Raw genomic sequence first — 17,843 nt, 5'->3', positions numbered from 1 at the left:
CATTTATACATCCGGTGAAATATCTGGCTCATTGTTCTGCTCTACAGCTGTTCTCAGATGTGGGAGATGAATGACGCTTTTTTAAAACTCGGTAAATACCAGATCAAATCATAACGTTAGTGTTCTTCAGTTCGGAGATCTAGAAAAGGGCCAGGGTTCCCGAGTTGAATGACCGTTAAAATTCCATGTGTAACTGTGTTGTATGTGTCGAATTGCTATGCTTTATCTTGGCCAGGTCGCAGTTGCAAATGACAACTTGTTCTCAACTAGCCTACCTGGTTAAATAAAGGTGAAATAAATAAATAAAATACATTTTAAAAATCGATTTTTCCTAGTCGGAGCCTGTTTTTAACCCCCAGTCGGCGATTTTAGAGTTCCCAGTTGTTTTGAATGCAGCAAAACGTGCGCCACGTGATATGCGAGTCGCATCATTTTGACGTAATGCACACAAGCTAACAGCTGACGAACGCTACAAGTGGATCAGAAAACTGACAACTCACCTTGCCTGGCCAGTTTTAAAGATAACTCTTCAAGGTGGTCGACAAGATGCCGAAGTATTGTTCTGCACCGAACTGCAAGAATGATTCTGGAAACAACAATTCTGATAGGAAAAGCTTCTATAAGTAAGCATGGCTGTATTTGTTGTTAGATGAACTGTAACTATGCGAGCAGTAACGTTCGATATTAATGATTAAACTCGCCGATTTACGATAGAGTTAAGTGGCGACAAGTGTGGGTGGACGCGTTTAAAAAAAAAATGAAATAACGCAATTTGTGACAAAATGTACGTTTTTATAAGAAAAATATATACTTTTAAACTACTGTTTCAACATCCAAAAACTAGCCCGAAATTACACATTGTCTTGTGTATTTGCGGGCATTTTTTTGGGCTGCCGAAAACAATAGTTTTGGATACACGTAATTGTATCTGTCATTGGAACTGTAGTCGCCACTCGACTTCAGTTAAGTTTAGTTGGCTACTGTGAATGGCAAGGGGACGGTATCAAGTATTATCATTGTTGCAACCCCTATTACTAGCCTGTTCAACCTCTCTTTCGTATCGCCTGAGATCCCCAAAGATTGGAAAGCTTCCGGGAAATAACATTAAGTCATGTCTCAAAGGCTAATACTAGTTTGACACATGACGTGTGCTAAACCATATTGATAGTTAGTTTCCCTAATAATTTATTTAACTTGTGGGCTCCCGAGTGGCGCAGCGGTCTAAGGCACTGCGTCTCAGTGGCGTCACTACAGACACCCTTGTTCGAATCCAGGCTGTATCACAACCGAGCGTGATTGGGAGTCCCATTGGCCCAGCGTCGTCCGGGTTTCCACAGGAGACCATTTGCCTTTTGGTAGGCATCATTGTAAATAAGAATTTGTTCTTAAACTGACTTGCCTAGTTTAATAAAGGTGAAATAAAATTAGAACATTATTATTTACAATTAATTTAATTGACTTGCCTAGTTAAATAAATAAATAAATAAATACATGTGTAAGCTGATCCACACGGTCAATGTTTCGCAATGTGTGTCACAGTGTCACGAGCTGACTCAAGAAAGGTTGCTGTTGGAAAACTCTACTGTTCTCCTGCCCCTGTAGGTTTCCACTGCAGGATCCAGCTCGGTTAGAACAGTGGTTGAAAAACATGGGTCGTGAGGACTGGAGCCCTTCCAGACACCAGTACATCTGTCATGAACATTTTGCATCTTCCAGCTTCCAGCTGCGCTGGGGGATTCGCTACCTGGAGAATAATGCTGTGCCCACTGTCTTCCAGCTCACTGAGGTACACTGGATTCTGAAAGGATTCAGACCCCTTCACATTTCCCACATTTGGTTACGTTTACAGCTTTAATTCTAAAATGGATTCAATTGTTTTTTGCCACCCTCAAATCTACCCACAATGCCCCATAATGACATCACAATGCCCCATAATGACATCACAATGCCCCATAATGACAAAGCAAAAACATTTTTTTTTTTAAATACATTTTTGCAAACTAATAAAAAAATAAACTGAAATATACATTTAAATAAGTATTCAGACCCTTTACTCAGTACTTTGTTGAAGCACTTTTGGCAGCGATTACAGCTTTGACTCTTCTTGGGTTTGACGCTGCAAGCTACACCTGCATTTGGGGAGTTTCTCCCATTCTTCTCTGCAGATCCTCTCAATCTCTGTCAGGTTGGATGGGGAGTGTTGCTGCACTGCTATTTTCAGGTCTCTCCAGAGATGTTAGATTGGGTTCAAGTCCGGGCTCTGGCTGGGCCTCTCATGGACATTCAGAGACTTGTCCCGAAGCCACTCCTGCGTTGTCTTTGCTGTATATTTAGGGTTGTTGACCTGTTGAAAGGTGAACCTTTGCCCCAGTCTGAGGTCCTGGGTGCTTCGTCATTGTGATTTTGTGTGTAGATTGATGAGGAAACATTTTTATTTAATACATTTTAGAATAAGGCTGTAACGTATCAAAATGTTGAGAAAGTGAAGAATACGCTGTATAGTAACTCTAACCCTCCTTTTTGGTTTATGTTCCTTCAAGTTCTACATGAGTTTATTCGATTATTTTTATGCTTTTAAAAAAAAAGAGTTTAGTTTCAGAAGTTTGAAAACACTCTTCCTCTTCTCTTTGATTTGGTCAGAAACGTAAAGGTGAGGAACACAGTGAGAGTCAGAAATCCAAAAGGCTGCGACACGGCAGGAAACCCTGACCACCTCTTCTGACTTTGGGATGCCAGTTAGTGACTCCACCGACAGTGACAACACATTGACACTCTATGAGGTCACTGTTAACCCCTCGGCAACTGAGGAGGCACAGCTGCTGGAGGAGCGGGACGTGACTGGCCACACAGCACCTCTGCCACTGTCGGCGTTGGAGGGGAGGAGCCATGACGTGACTGGCCACACAGTGGGCCTTCTGCACACAGCACCTCTGACACTGTCGGCGTTGGAGGGGAGGAGCCATGACGTGACTGGCCACACAGTTGGCCTTCTGGACACAGCACCTCTGACACTGTCGGCATTAGAGGGGAGGAGCCATGACGGGGCTGCGGGAGACTTCCCTGTTACGGTGTTCCAGACAGTAGAGGATCTGGGTGGGCTGGACGGGGAGGTGGTGGTGTCACAACAGCTGGAAGAGGTGGTGAGTGGGGTCACAGCGGCCATCTTGACTGAGGGTCATGACCTCGGAACGACGGAAGATGTCGGCAATTTTGTGTTGTCCCCGACGTCTCTGGTCATGGAGAACGTCTCTCCTGAGATGGAGGAGGAGCTGTCTGTCTCCCAGGACGACCACGGTGGTGGGGCTCAGATCATCGCCTACTTTGAGACGATTCCCAACATTTTGTCCAGCGGGGCGGCTCAGTTCAGCATCGCCCCAGACACTGTGCTGTCCTCAGCTCTCAGCCCCACACCCATCGTCTCCACACTGCCTATAGTGTCCAAGCACATGCCCCCCTCTCCTGCATCACTTATCCTCACACTGGAGAGACTGGCGACAGAGGGGGGGGAGACTCCAGAGGAGGACGATATGGAACATCGGGGAAGCCAACTGGAGGAACATCGGGGAAGCCAACTGGAGGAACATCGGGGAAGCCAACTGGAGGAACATCGGTATAGAGAACCCTAACCCCTTGACCCTCTACCCCTTGACCCTCTACCCCTTGACCCTCTACCCCTTGACCCTCTACCCTCTACCCCTTGACCCTCTACCCTCTACCCCTTGACCCTCTACCCCTTAACCCTAAGAATGATGGTCTTGGGCCTGGTGCCTAACCCAAACCCCATGTTCAGACTCTTGCCTTAATGTTAGTGCCAGTATGTTATGCTAAGATACCGTGTCACCCCAACATTAATGTGATATCTGAGTGACTCAAATATTACAACAAAATCAGTGGGATAAAAAAAAATGTTAACATCCTGAGTAACCCTAACCACTAAGGTCTCCTCTGTTAGCTACAATACCATCCTGAGTAACCCTAACCACTAAGGTCTCCTCTGTTAGCTACAATACCATCCTGAGTAACCCTAACCACTAAGGTCTCCTCTGTTAGCTACAATACCATCCTGAGTAACCCTAACCACTAAGGTCTCCTCTGTTAGCTACAATACCATCCTGAGTAACCCTAACCACTAAGGTCTCCTCTGTTAGCTACAATACCATCCTGAGTAACCCTAACCACTAAGGTCTCCTCTGTTAGCTACAATACCATCCTGAGTAACCCTAACCACTAAGGTCTCCTCTGTTAGCTACAATACCATCCTGAGTAACCCTAACCACTGTCTCCTCTAGCTACAATACCATCCTGAGTAACCCTAACCACTAAGGTCTCCTCTGTTAGCTACAATACCATCCTGAGTAACCCTAACCACTGTCTCCTCTAGCTACAATACCATCCTGAGTAACCCTAACCACTAAGGTCTCATCTGTTAGCTACAATACCATCCTGAGTAACCCTAACCACTGTCTCCTCTGTTAGCTACAATAAGAACAGCCTGAGTAACCCTAACCACTGTCTCCTCTGTTAGCTACAATAAGAACAGCCTGAGTAACCCTAACCACTGTCTCCTCTGTTAGCTACAATAAGAACAGCCTGAGTAACCCTAACCACTGTCTCCTCTGTTAGCTACAATAAGAACAGCCTGAGTAACCCTAACCACTGTCTCCTCTGTTAGCTACAATAAGAACAGCCTGAGTAACCCTAACCACTGTCTCCTCTGTTAGCTACAATAAGAACAGCCTGAGTAACCCTAACCACTGTCTCCTCTGTTAGCTACAATAAGAACAGCCTGAGTAAGGAGCAGCTGGAAGCCATTGTGATTGAGCTTCAGAAGAAGGTAAAGGTATTGCAGCAGAGACACAGGAGACACCTGGATAAACTTGTGGGTCTGGAAAACACCGTCAACCAACTGAGACAGAACAACTTGCTGAATGAGGAGAGGGTACATCTGCTGGAGAGGGTACGTCATGTCACAGTACTTAATACATACCGATACATCTGTTGGAGAGGGTAGGTCATACATGTCACAGTACTTAATACATCTGTTGGAGAGGGTAGGTCATACATGTCACAGTACTTAATACATCTGTTGGAGAGGGTAGGTCATACATGTCACAGTACTTAATAAATACCAATACATCTGTTGGAGAGGGTAGGTCATACATGTTACAGTACTTAATACATCTGTTGGAGAGGGTAGGTCATACATGTCACAGTACTTAATAAATACCAATACATCTGTTGGAGAGGGTAGGTCATACATGTTACAGTACTTAATACATCTGCTGGAGAGGGTAGGTCATACATGTCACAGTACTTAATACATCTGTTGGAGAGGGTAGGTCATACATGTCACAGTACTTAATACATCTGTTGGAGAGGGTAGGTCATACATGTCACAGTACTTAATACATACCAATACATATAACGGGACGGGCCAGTACAGGACACGACAGGACAATTCAAGACATAACCAATACATCACATGACAATATATACAGTGTATCGGGAAGTATTCAGACCCCTTGACTTTCCACACATTTTGTTACAGCCTTATTCTAAAATGGTTTAAATGAAATGTCCTCATCCAATCTACACACAAAACCTAATACGTTTTTGCAGCACTCCACCAAATCAGGCCTTTATGGGAGAGTGGCCAGACGGAAGCTACTCCTCAGTAAAAGGCACATGACAACACGCTTGGAGTTTGTCAAAAGGCACCAACGGGACTAAGACCATGAGAAACAAAATTCTCTGGATCTGACAAAACCAAGATTGAACTCATTGGCCTGAATGCCGAGCATCACATCTGGAGGAAACCTGGCACCATCCCTACGGTGAAGCATGGTGGTGGGGGCAGCATCATGCTGTGGGGATGTTTTTCAGAGGCAGGGACTGGGAGACTAGTCAGGGTTGAGGGAAAGATGAACGGATCAAAGTAGAGAGAGATCCTTGATGAAAACCTGCTCCAGAGCACACAGGACCCGAGACTGGGGCGAAGGTTCACCTTCCAACAGGACAAAGATCCTAAGCACACAGCCAAGACGAAGGAGTGGCATAGGGAAAAGTCTTTAAATGTTTTTGATTGGCCCAGTCAGAGCCTGGACTTGAACCTGGTCTCTGGAAAGACCTGAAAAAAGCTGTGAAGCGACACTCCCCATCCAACCTGACAGAGCTTGAGAGGATCTGCAGAGAAGAATGGGAGAAACTCCCCAAATACAGGTGTGCCAACCTTGTAGCATCATACCCAAGAAGACTCGAGGCTGAAATTGGTCATCCTCCACCAAACTTTACAGTTGGCACTATGCATTCAGGCAGGAAGTGTACTCCTGATCTTAGGCTTGTGTGCGGCTGCGCAACCATGGAAACCGATTTTCATGAAGCTCCCGACGAACAGTTCTTGTGCTGACGTTGCTTCCAGGGGCAGTTTGGAACTCAGTAGGGAATGTTGCAACCGAGGACAGACGATTTCTACGTGCTTCAGCACTCGACTGTCATGTCCTGTGACCTCGTTGTGGCCTACCACTTCGCGGTTGAGCCGTTGTTGCTCCTAGATGTTTCCACTTCACAAAACCAGCCCTTACAGTTGACCGGGGCAGAAATTGAACTGACTTGTTGGAAAGACGGCATCCTATGACGGTGCCACGTTGAAAGTCACTGAGCTCTTCAGTAAGGGCCATTCTACTGCCAATGTTTGTCTATGGAGATTGCATGACTGTTTGTTCGAATTTATATACGCCGGTCAGCAATGCGTTTGGCTGAATTTTTTTTTTTTATTTTAACTTTATTTTACTAGGAAAGATCAGTTCAGAACAAATTCTTATTTTCAATGACGGCCTAGGAACAGTGGGTTAACTGGTCTAGGAACAGTGGGTTAACTGGTCTAGGAACAGTGGGTTAACTGGTCTAGGAACAGTGGGTTAACTGGTCTAGGAACAGTGGGTTAACTGGTCTAGGAACAGTGGGTTAACTGGTCTAGGAACAGTGGGTTAACTGGTCTAGGAACAGTGGGTTAACTGGTCTAGGAACAGTGGGTTAACTGGTCTAGGAACAGTGGGTTAACTGCCTGTTCAGGGGCAGAACGACAGATTTGTACCTTGTCAGCTCGGGGGTTTGAACTTGCAACCTTCCGCTTACTAGTCCAACGCTCTAACCACTAGGCTACCCTGCCGCCTCTACACTCTAACCACTAGGCTACCCTGCCGCCTCTACACTCTAACCACTAGGCTACCCGGCAGCCTCTACGCTCTAACCACTAGGCTACCCTGCCGCCTCTACGCTCTAACCACTAGGCTACCCTGCCGCCTCTACGCTCTAACCACTAGGCTACCCTGCCGCCTCTACGCTCTAACCACTAGGCTACCCTGCCGCCTCTACGCTCTAACCACTAGGCTACCCTGCCGCCTCTACGCTCTAACCACTAGGCTACCCTGCCGCCTCTACGCTCTAACCACTAGGCTACCCTGCAGCCTCTACGCTCTAACCACTAGGCTACCCTGCAGCCTCTACACTCTAACCACTAGGCTACCCTGCAGCCTCTACACTCTAACCACTAGGCTACCCTGCAGCCTCTACACTCTAACCACTAGGCTACCCTGCAGCCTCTACACTCTAACCACTAGGATACCCTGCAGCCTCTACACTCTAACCACTAGGCTACCCTGCAGCCTCTACACTCTAACCACTAGGCTACCCTGCAGCCTCTACACTCTAACCACTAGGCTACCCTGCAGCCTCTACACTCTAACCACTAGGCTACCCTGCAGCCTCTACACTCTAACCACTAGGCTACCCTGCAGCCTCTACACTCTAACCACTAGGATACCCTGCAGCCTCTACACTCTAACCACTAGGATACCCTGCTGCCTCTACACTCTAACCACTAGGCTACCTGCCTCCTCTACGCTCTAACCACTAGGCTACCTGCCACCTCTACGCTCTAACCACTAGGCTACCCTGCCGCCTCTACACTCTAACCACTAGGCTACCCTGCAGCCTCTACACTCTAACCACAACAAAATGTATGCATCCACTATTATAAGTCAATCTGGATAAGAGGGCTGCTGAAATCACTCAATGTAAAATAAATAAATAAATACTACATGATATAACGTTTTTATATAAAATATGTACAGGGCATTCAGAAAGTATTCAGACCCTTGGACTTTCCACATTTTGTTACATTACAGCTTTATTCTAAATTGAATTCAAAGTTTAACACTTTGAGCCCGTGTCTAATGGAGGGCCCAGTACGGATTTGCCATCAGAAGAATGAGCTTTTCTGCTAGTTCGCCCGGCTGGTTGCAGGTTTTACCCTCCTGCAAGAGAGGTAAGAACAGGGAAAGGGAGAGAGGGGATCCGCTGCTTACGGGTTTTAGAGTTTCTTGGCTGGAGAGGGTTGCTTTGGGACGAAACGTTTTGCTCGGCTTGTTTAGTGTGTGGAATAAAAGTACAGTATGCTGTATTCATTAGACACGTGGGAACATTTAAACACGGTTAAATTCTAATTTGTTAAAAACTAAACACGGTGGCACGAGGTTCCCTGCTCTTTCTCTGTAAAGGGAGAGCGGGGCGCCCCTGCACGAACAGAAAATATGAATCGTTTTCTCAAATATGAAAACATTCTGGGCTTCAAAGTAACAATGTTTGGCTGGCTACACTTGAACTGATGCGAAACGTATGTGAGCGAACGTTATAGTGATATACCTTCTATACACAACACTCGGTTATCATTCATGGCATTGGTAGTAGCCTTGTATCTTATGCCCGTTTATAATAAAACATATTAGAAGTATAATTTAAATCACATTTACTAGGACGCAGTAAAATTGATTGTAAAACCTGATTGCTAATGAATTTCGCACATTTAGGTGAACGAAAACACTATTTTGACAGTTATAACCTAAATATTAAGAAAAGGTTATGCAAGCCATCAAACTGCTTTGTAATTTCCAAGTTTCAAAGTAATTAACTGGAAAGAACACTCACTTTGTAGAATCGACATTTTTGTTCAGAGTTTTGAGAAAATGTAGGCTACTGTAAGGACTGTTTCAAGAATGTATAGAATTTGTATTTTATACATTTTAGTGGGAGGCGTTGGTCTTTTAAAAGTCATTAAAATATATATATATTTTTTTAACTTATAAGAACATGACTAATAGATATGCCTTCAAATGAGTTCCTGAGTAAATAGTTGTAGCTTCTCAAGTGAAGGAAATAAACCCTGCAGGCCAGTTGAAAACAGATGGCCTCCAGGCGCCGTTTTGACTTTGAAAGATAAAAGGAATATATATATATATATTTTTTTGAAATGTCAAATATGTCCCCTGGTTGACACTCTGCTGTCACAATCATAAAAGGTGAAAATGGATTGAGGCAACAAATCCCTCAGAAATGTTACATATCGATTTGTTCCAGATGCATACTTTAACGTACTTCTTTTGCTAGAGTACTGTATACAACTGTTACCATTGTAGGCCTAGCCACAGATAACAATGCGCCTGGAAGCTCATTTGAGAAGCACAGTTCCCGATTGTCACAGAGTTTTAGTAAGAGTACTACGATAGTAAGAGTACTACTTTAGTAAGAGTACTACTTTAGTAAGAGTACTACGATGGTAAGAGTGCTACGATAGTAAGAGTACTACGATGGTAAGAGTACTACTTTAGTAAGAGTACTATGATAGTAAGAGTACTACATTAGTAAGAGTACTACTTTAGTAAGAGTACTACGATAGTAAGAGTACTACATTAGTAAGAGTACTACTTTAGTAAGAGTACTACGATAGTAAGAGTACTACATTAGTAAGAGTACTACGATAGTAAGAGTACTACTTTAGTAAGAGTACTACGATAGTAAGAGTACTACATTAGTAAGAGTACTACTTTAGTAAGAGTACTGCTTTAGTAAGAGTACTACGATAGTAAGAGTACTACTTTAGTAAGAGTACTACTTTAGTAAGAGTACTAGATTGTAAGAGTACTACTTTAGTAAGAGTACTACGATAGTAAGAGTACTACATTAGTAAGAGTACTACGATAGTAAGAGTACTACTTTAGTAAGAGTACTACGATAGTAAGAGTACTACTTTAGTAAGAGTACTACTTTAGTTAGAGTACTACGATAGTAAGAGTACTACTTTAGTAATAGTACTACGATAGTAAGAGTACTACTTTAGTAAGAGTACTACGATAGTAAGAGTACTACTTTATTTTTGGTGGTTTAAAGTTAAATCAATAGTTTTATGTCAGATTTAGGTTCATGATGCTTAAACTTTTCAATAGAAATAAAATGTTGTTATATATTCTAATGCAACCAAAGTAGATTTTAATTATTTACAGTAATATTACTAATTATATTATATTAATACTAAAAAGTGTAGTAATAGTAGGACTTAGAATAATGAGTGGTCCTCATAGTACGAATAATTGTACTAGTACCTGTTAGTAACAAAATAAATACTTTTACAGTATTATAACATAGTCTGTGTTCGTACATGGTAGCAGTGGTGCAACTTTGGTTTTAGAAGTGGGGTGGGGGACATTAGATATATATAAATATCTACAGTTGAAGTCGGAAGTTTACATACACCTTAGAGCCATATGCATTTGAACTCAGTTTTTCACAATTCCTGACATAAATCCTGGTAGCAGATTCCCTGTTTTGGGTCAGTTGGGATCGCCACTTTGTTTTGGGAGTGTGGAATGTCGGAGTAGTGGTGGAGAGAATGATTTATTTCAGCTTTTCTTTCTTTCTATCGGATTGAGGTCAGGGCTTTGTGATGGCCACTCCAATACCTTGACTTTGTTGTCCTTAAGCCATTTTGCCACAACTTTGGAAGTATGCTTGGGGTCATTGTCCATTTGGAAGACCCATTTGCGACCAAGCTTTAACTTCCTGACTGATGTCTTGAGATGTTGCTTCAATATATCCACATAACTTTCCTGCCTCATGATGCCATCTATTTTGTGAAGTGCACCAGTCCCTCCTGGAGCAAAGCACCCCCACAACATGATGCTGCCAGCCCCGTGCTTCACGGTTAGGATGGTGTTCTTCGGGTTGCAAGCCTCCCCCTTTTTCCTCCAATCATAAAGATGGTCATTATGGCCAAACAGTTCTAATTTTGTTTCATCAGACCAGAGGACATTTCTCCAAAAAGTACAATCTTTGTCCCCATGTGCAGTTGCAAACTGTAGTCTGGCTTTTTGATGGCGGTTTTAGAGCAGTGGCTTCTTCCTTGCCGAGCGGCATTTCAGGTTATGTTGATATAGGACTCGTTTTACTGTGGATATATATACTGTACTTGTTTCCTCCAGCATCTTCACAAGGTCCTTTGCTGTTGTTCTGGGATTGATTTGCACTTTTTGCACCAAAGTACGCTTTTCTCTAGGAGACAGAACGAGTCTCCTTCCTGAGCGGTATGATGGCTGCGTGGTCCCATGGTGTTTATACTTGCGTACTATTATTTGTACAGATGAACGTGGTACCTTCAGGCATTTGGAAATTGCTCCCAAGGGTGAACCAGACTTGTGGAGGTCTACAGTTGTTTTTCTGAGGTCTTGGTTGGTTTATTTTGATTTTCACATGATGTCAAGTGGCACTGAGTTTGAAGGTAGGCCTTGAAATACATCCACAGGTACACCTCCAATTGACTCAAACTATGTCAATTAGCCTATCAGAAGCTTCTAAAGCCATGACAACATTTTCTGGAATTTTCCAAGCTGATTAAAGGCACAGTCAACTTAGTGTATGTAAACTTCTGACCCACTGGAATTGTGATACAGTGAAATTATAAGTGAAATAATCTGTCTGTAAAAAATTGCTGGAAAAATTACTTAGTAGATGTCCTAACCGACGTGCCAAAATTATAGTTTGTTAACAAGAAAATTGAGTTGTTGAAAACGAGTTTTAACGACCTAAGTTCATGTAAACTTCCGACTTGAACTGTATCTATATATAGTTTTGTAATTATTTTGTATTTGTTTTATCCGGAATCGGAAAAACACTCCAAACAGCCTACCAGACCGGAGCGTCTGCATGGTCCTAAAGCACCCCGTCGCCCTGTTTTCTATCTCATTCCAGTGATAAAACTGTGGGGTTGACAGTGGATGTTGCGCCCCTGCATGGTAGTGCGTTGATTAGAGAGGGACATGGTGTAAAACCGGGATCATTCTGATCACGATATCTGTTGTCTGTTGTCGTCTGTAGCTTGTAGAAGAAAATAAATAGAAAACTGTTCGCTGCTCTGGCCCCCAATGGTGGAACAAAACGCCAGGACAGCGGAGTCAATCACCACCTTCCGGAGACACCTGAAACCCCACCTCTTTAAGGAATACCTAGGATAGGATAAAGTAATCCCTCTCACCCCCCCTCCCCCTGAAAAGATTTAGATGCACTACTGTTCCACTGGAGGTCATAAGGTGAATGCACCAATTTGTAAGTCGCTCTGGATAAGAGCGTCTGCTAAATGACTTAAATGTAAATGTAAATGTAACTCTTCAATCTACACACAATACCCCATAATAACAAAACAGAAGCAGGTTTAGAAAATGTTGCACATTTATCACATAAAGCACCATTTACAGACGTATTCAGACCCTTTACTCAGTCCTTTTATAGAAGCACCTTTGGCAGCGATTACAGCCTCGAGTCTTCTTGGGTTTGACACTACAAGCTTGACACATCTGTTTTTGGTGGAGTTTCTCCCATATCTTCTCTGCAGATCCTCTCAAACTCTGTCAGGTTGGATGGGGAGCGTCGCTGCGCAGCTATTTTCGGGTCTCTCCTGAGATGTTCGATTGGGTTCAAGTCAGGGCTCGGGCTGGGCCACTCAAGGACATTCAGAGACTTGTCCCGAAGCCACTCCTACGTCGTCTTGGCTGTATGCTTAGGGTCGTTGTCTTGATGGAAGGTGACCCTTCGCCCCAGTCTGAGAACCTGCTCCAGAGCGCTCAGGACTTCAAGGATTGCGCTCTGTTTCTCATTCCCTCGATCCTGACTCGTCTCACAGTCGCTATCGCTGAAAAAACATCCCCACAGCATGATGCTTCCACCACCATGCTTCACGGTAGGGAAGATTCCAGGTTTCCTCCAGACGTGATGCTTGGCATTCAGGAAAAATAGTTACTCTGGTCTGATGAAACCAAGATTTTATCTTGTTTCTCATGGTCAGAGTCTTTAGGTGCCTTTGGGAAAACTCCAAGCGGGCTGTCATGTGCCTTTTCCTGAGGAGTGGCTTCTGTCTGGTCACTCTACCATAAAGGCCTGATTTGATGGAGTGCTGCAGAGATGGTTGTTCTTCTATCATCACAGAGGAACTTGCGGTCTGTCATTAACAATCGGGTTCTTGGTCACGTTCCTGACCGATGCCCTTCTCCCGAGTGGCGCAGCGGTCTAAGGCACTGCGTCTCAGTGCTAGAGGTGTCACCACAGACCCTGGTTTGATTCCAGGCTGTATCACAACCAGCCCTGATTGGGAGTCCCGTAGGGCGGCACACAATTGGCCCAGCGTTGGCCAGATTTGGCCGGGTTAGGAAGTCATTGTAAATAAGAATTTGTTCTGAACTGACTTACCTAGTTAAATTAAATTATCCTCTGATTGCTCATTTTGGCCTGTCTTGGTGGTTCCAAACTTCTTCCATTTTTAAGAATGATGGAGGCCACTGTGTTCTTGGGGCCCTTCAATGCTGCAGGATGATGGAGGCCCCCTGTGTTCTTGGGGCCCTTCAATGCTGCAGAATGATGGAGGCCACTGTGTTCTTGGGGACCTTCAATGCTGCAGAATGATGGAGGCCACTGTGTTCTTGGGGCCCTTCAATGCTGCAGAATGATGGAGGCCACTGTGTTCTTGGGGACCTTCAATGCTGCAGAATGATGGAGGCCACTGTGTTCTTGGGGCCCTTCAATGCTGCAGAATGATGGAGGCCACTGTGTTCTTGGGGATCTTCAATGCTGCAGAATGATGGAGGCCACTGTGTTCTTGGGGGCCTTCAATGCTGCAGAATGATGGAGGCCACTGTGTTCTTGGGGCCCTTCAATGCTGCAGAATGATGGAGACCACTGTGTTCTTGGGGACCTTCAATGCTGCAGACATTTTTTGGCACCCTTCTCCAGATCTATGCCTCGACACAATCCTGTCTCTAAGCATTCCTTCGACCTCATGGCTCGGGTTTTTCTCTGAAATGCACTGTCAACTGTGGGACCTTATATAGACAGGTGTGTGCCTTTCCAAATCATGTCCAATCAATTGAATTCACCACAGGTGGACTCCAATCAAGTTGTAGAAACATCTCAAGGATGATCAATGGAAACAGGATGCACCTGAGCTCAATTTAGATTCTCATTGCAAAGGGTCTGAATACTTATGTAAATATTTTTTATACATTTGCAAAAATTTCTAAACCTGTTTTCGCTTTGTCATTATTGGGTATTGATTGTCGATTGAGAATGTTTTTTAAAATACATTTTAGATTAAGGCTGTAATGTAATGAAATGTGAATGCACTGAATCTTCAGAGGCCAGCAGCATACCACCCTGCATCCCGCTGCTGGCCTCTGAAGCTAAGCAGCATACCACCCTGCATCCCGCTGCTGGCCTCTGAAGCTAAGCAGCATACCACCCTGCATCCCCCTGCTGGCCTCTGAAGCTAAGCAGCATACCACCCTGCTGGCCTCTGAAGCTAAGCAGCATACCACCCTGCATCCCCCTGCTGGCCTCTGAAGCTAAGCAGCATACCACCCTGCATCCCCCTGCTGGCCTCTGAAGCTAAGCAGCATACCACCCTGCATCCCCCTGCTGGCCTCTGAAGCTAAGCAGCATACCACCCTGCATCCCCCTGCTGGCCTCTGAAGCTAAGCAGCATACCACCCTGCATCCCCCTGCTGGGCTCTGAAGCTAAGCAGCATACCACCCTGCATCCCGCTGCTGGCCTCTGAAGCTAAGCAGCATACCACCCTGCATCCCGCTGCTGGCCTCTGAAGCTAAGCAGCATACCACCCTGCATCCCCCTGCTGGCCTCTGAAGCTAAGCAGCATACCACCCTGCATCCCGCTGCTGGCCTCTGAAGCTAAGCAGCATACCACCCTGCATCCCCCTGCTGGCCTCTGAAGCTAAGCAGCATACCACTCTGCATCCCCCTGCTGGCCTCTGAAGCTAAGCAGCATACCACCCTGCATCCCCCTGCTGGCCTCTGAAGCTAAGCAGCATACCACCCTGCATCCCGCTGCTGGCCTCTGAAGCTAAGCAGCATACCACCCTGCTGGCCTCTGAAGCTAAGCAGCATACCACCCTGCATTCCCCTGCTGGCCTCTGAAGCTAAGCAGCATACCACCCTGCATCCCCCTGCTGGCCTCTGAAGCTAAGCAGCATACCACTCTGCATCCCCCTGCTGGCCTCTGAAGCTAAGCAGCATACCACCCTGCATCCCCCTGCTGGCCTCTGAAGCTAAGCAGCATACCACCCTGCATCCCGCTGCTGGCCTCTGAAGCTAAGCAGCATACCACCCTGCATCCCGCTGCTGGCCTCTGAAGCTAAGCAGCATACCACCCTGCATCCCGCTGCTGGCCTCAGAAGCTAAGCAGCATACCACCCTGCATCCAGCTGCTGGCCTCTGAAGCTAAGCAGGGTTGGTTCTGATAAGACCAGCTGCTGGCCTCTGAAGCTAAGCAGGGTTGGTTCTGATAAGACCAGCTGCTGGCCTCTGAAGCTAAGCAGGGTTGGTTCTGATAAGACCAGCTGCTGGCCTCTGAAGCTAAGCAGGGTTGGTTCTGATAAGGCCAGCTGCTGCTGCTGGAAGTGGTGTCGGAGGGCCAGTAGGAGGCACTCTTTCCTCTGGTTAGAGGATCCCAATGTTCCTGTGATTGAGGACATTGCCCTGAGGACATTGCTGTGATTATAAAATGTGCAGGATTACATGATAAACAGTAAGAATACTGGTAGAACTAATGTTTTCAAACTGATGGCTGATTCTGCTTTATGATACCTCCTTCTCACTGATAAAATAAATAATAACATTCCCCAAACATTTGTCAAACTGTACGTGAGCATATTTTTTCATTCCCAGGTGTGTATCCAGACCAGTGCTGCTGTATCGGAGGCAGGAGAGACCGTGGCTATCATCTATGAACAGGACAACACAGCATACCTCTATGACGGATCGGGATAAACAGCGTACCTCTATGCCTTGCCTAGTATAAAGACCGATAAAGGTTAGGGTCCAGAACAGAGACGGGGTCAGGTACCAGAACATATATATGGTACGGGGTCAGGGTCCAGAACAGACAGACACGGGATAGGTTCCAGGACAGACTGACACGGGGCGGGGTCCAGGACAGACGGACACGGGGTGGGGTCAGGGTCCAGAACAGACGGACACGGGGCGGGGTCAGGGTCCAGAACAGACCTGACACGGGGTGGGGTCAGGTACCAGAACAGACAAACACGGGACAGGGTCCAGAACAGACACGGGTCAGGGTCCAGAACAGACACGGGTCCAGAACAGACACGGGGCGGGGTCAGGGTCCAGAACAGACACACGGGGCGGGGTCAGGGTCCAGAACAGACAGACACGGTACGGGGTCAGGGTCCAGAACAGACAGACACGGTACGGGGTCAGGGTCCAGAACAGACAGACACTGTACGGGGTCAGGGTCCAGAACAGACAGACACGGTACGGGGTCAGGGTCCAGAACAGACAGACAGGGTACGGGGTCAGGGTCCAGAACAGACAGGGGGCGGGGTCAGGGTCCAGAACAGACAGGGGGCGGGGTCAGGGTCCAGAACAGACACGGTACGGGGTCAGGGTCCAGAACAGACAGACACGGGACGGGGTCAGGGTCCAGAACAGACAGACACGGTACGGGGTCAGGGTCCAGAACAGACAGGGGCGGGGTCAGGGTCCAGAACAGACAGGCGAGAGAGGTAGTTGTTACCTTGCTAAAGTGATGAGGAATCTAGCTGATATGAACCCTGCACTTTATGTGATGTGAAAATCAGAAACTTTATTGTCTATTCTTGGAATATCAGAAGATGGAGACTGATCTGTTTGGATGAACGTGTCGGTTTTATTATTTATTAGTGTCTTAGGTGATATTATAAACTGGGTGGTTCCAGCCCTGAATGCTGAAAGCTGTGGTATATCAGACTGTATACCATGGCTATGGGCTGTGTCCAGGCACTCTGTTGCGTTGTGCGTAAGAACAGCCCTTAGCCGTGGTATATTGGCCATATACCTCATCAGGCCTTAACACTTATTATAAAACTGTGTGGTTTGAGCCCTGAGTGCTGATTGGCATAACAGACTGTATACCACGATATGACAAATCAGTTGTACTGCTCTAATTACATTGGTAACCAGTTTATAATAGCAATAAGGCACCTTGGGGGGGGTTGTGGTATATGGTCAATATACCACGGCTAAGGGCTGTGTCCAGGCACTCCGTGTTGTGTCGTGCTAAAGAACAGCCCTTAGCTGTGGTACATTGACCATATACCCCCCCCCCAGGCCTTATTGATGAATTATTTTACTAGTGTGTGTCAGTTATTACATTTTGGAGAGACATTAGTCAGTCTGTATGTGAAGTGAAGTGGAGTTAGTTTTGCTGGGACAGTGGAAATGTACTAAAAATGGTATTCTGTTTTGTTTAATCTTATAATTTTATCCCCTGCTGTAAATGTAATTTTCTTTCAGAATGTCAGTTTGATGTTTGTGTGTTTAAAGTATTGACAATACAATATTGATTTGCACTGACTTTTTCCCTCCATTACTTGTAATTTATTGATAACATTTTAACAGTCAGTTATTTCATAATGATAATCCTGTTTACATTGCTTCCGGAAATGTATTGGCG

The 17,843-nt window shown here is 45.5% G+C and overlaps 1 pseudogene; it reads left to right on the top strand.

The window, feature by feature from the left end:
• Nucleotides 1–447: 447 nt before the first annotated feature.
• On the top strand, nucleotides 448–17,744 carry LOC115122147 (uncharacterized; annotated as a pseudogene).
• Nucleotides 17,745–17,843: the final 99 nt, after the last annotated feature.

This window comes from Oncorhynchus nerka, linkage group LG14, assembly GCF_034236695.1.
Source record: "Oncorhynchus nerka isolate Pitt River linkage group LG14, Oner_Uvic_2.0, whole genome shotgun sequence".
Classification (NCBI taxonomy): domain Eukaryota; kingdom Metazoa; phylum Chordata; class Actinopteri; order Salmoniformes; family Salmonidae; genus Oncorhynchus; species Oncorhynchus nerka.
This window is presented reverse-complemented; position numbering and strand designations above follow the sequence as displayed.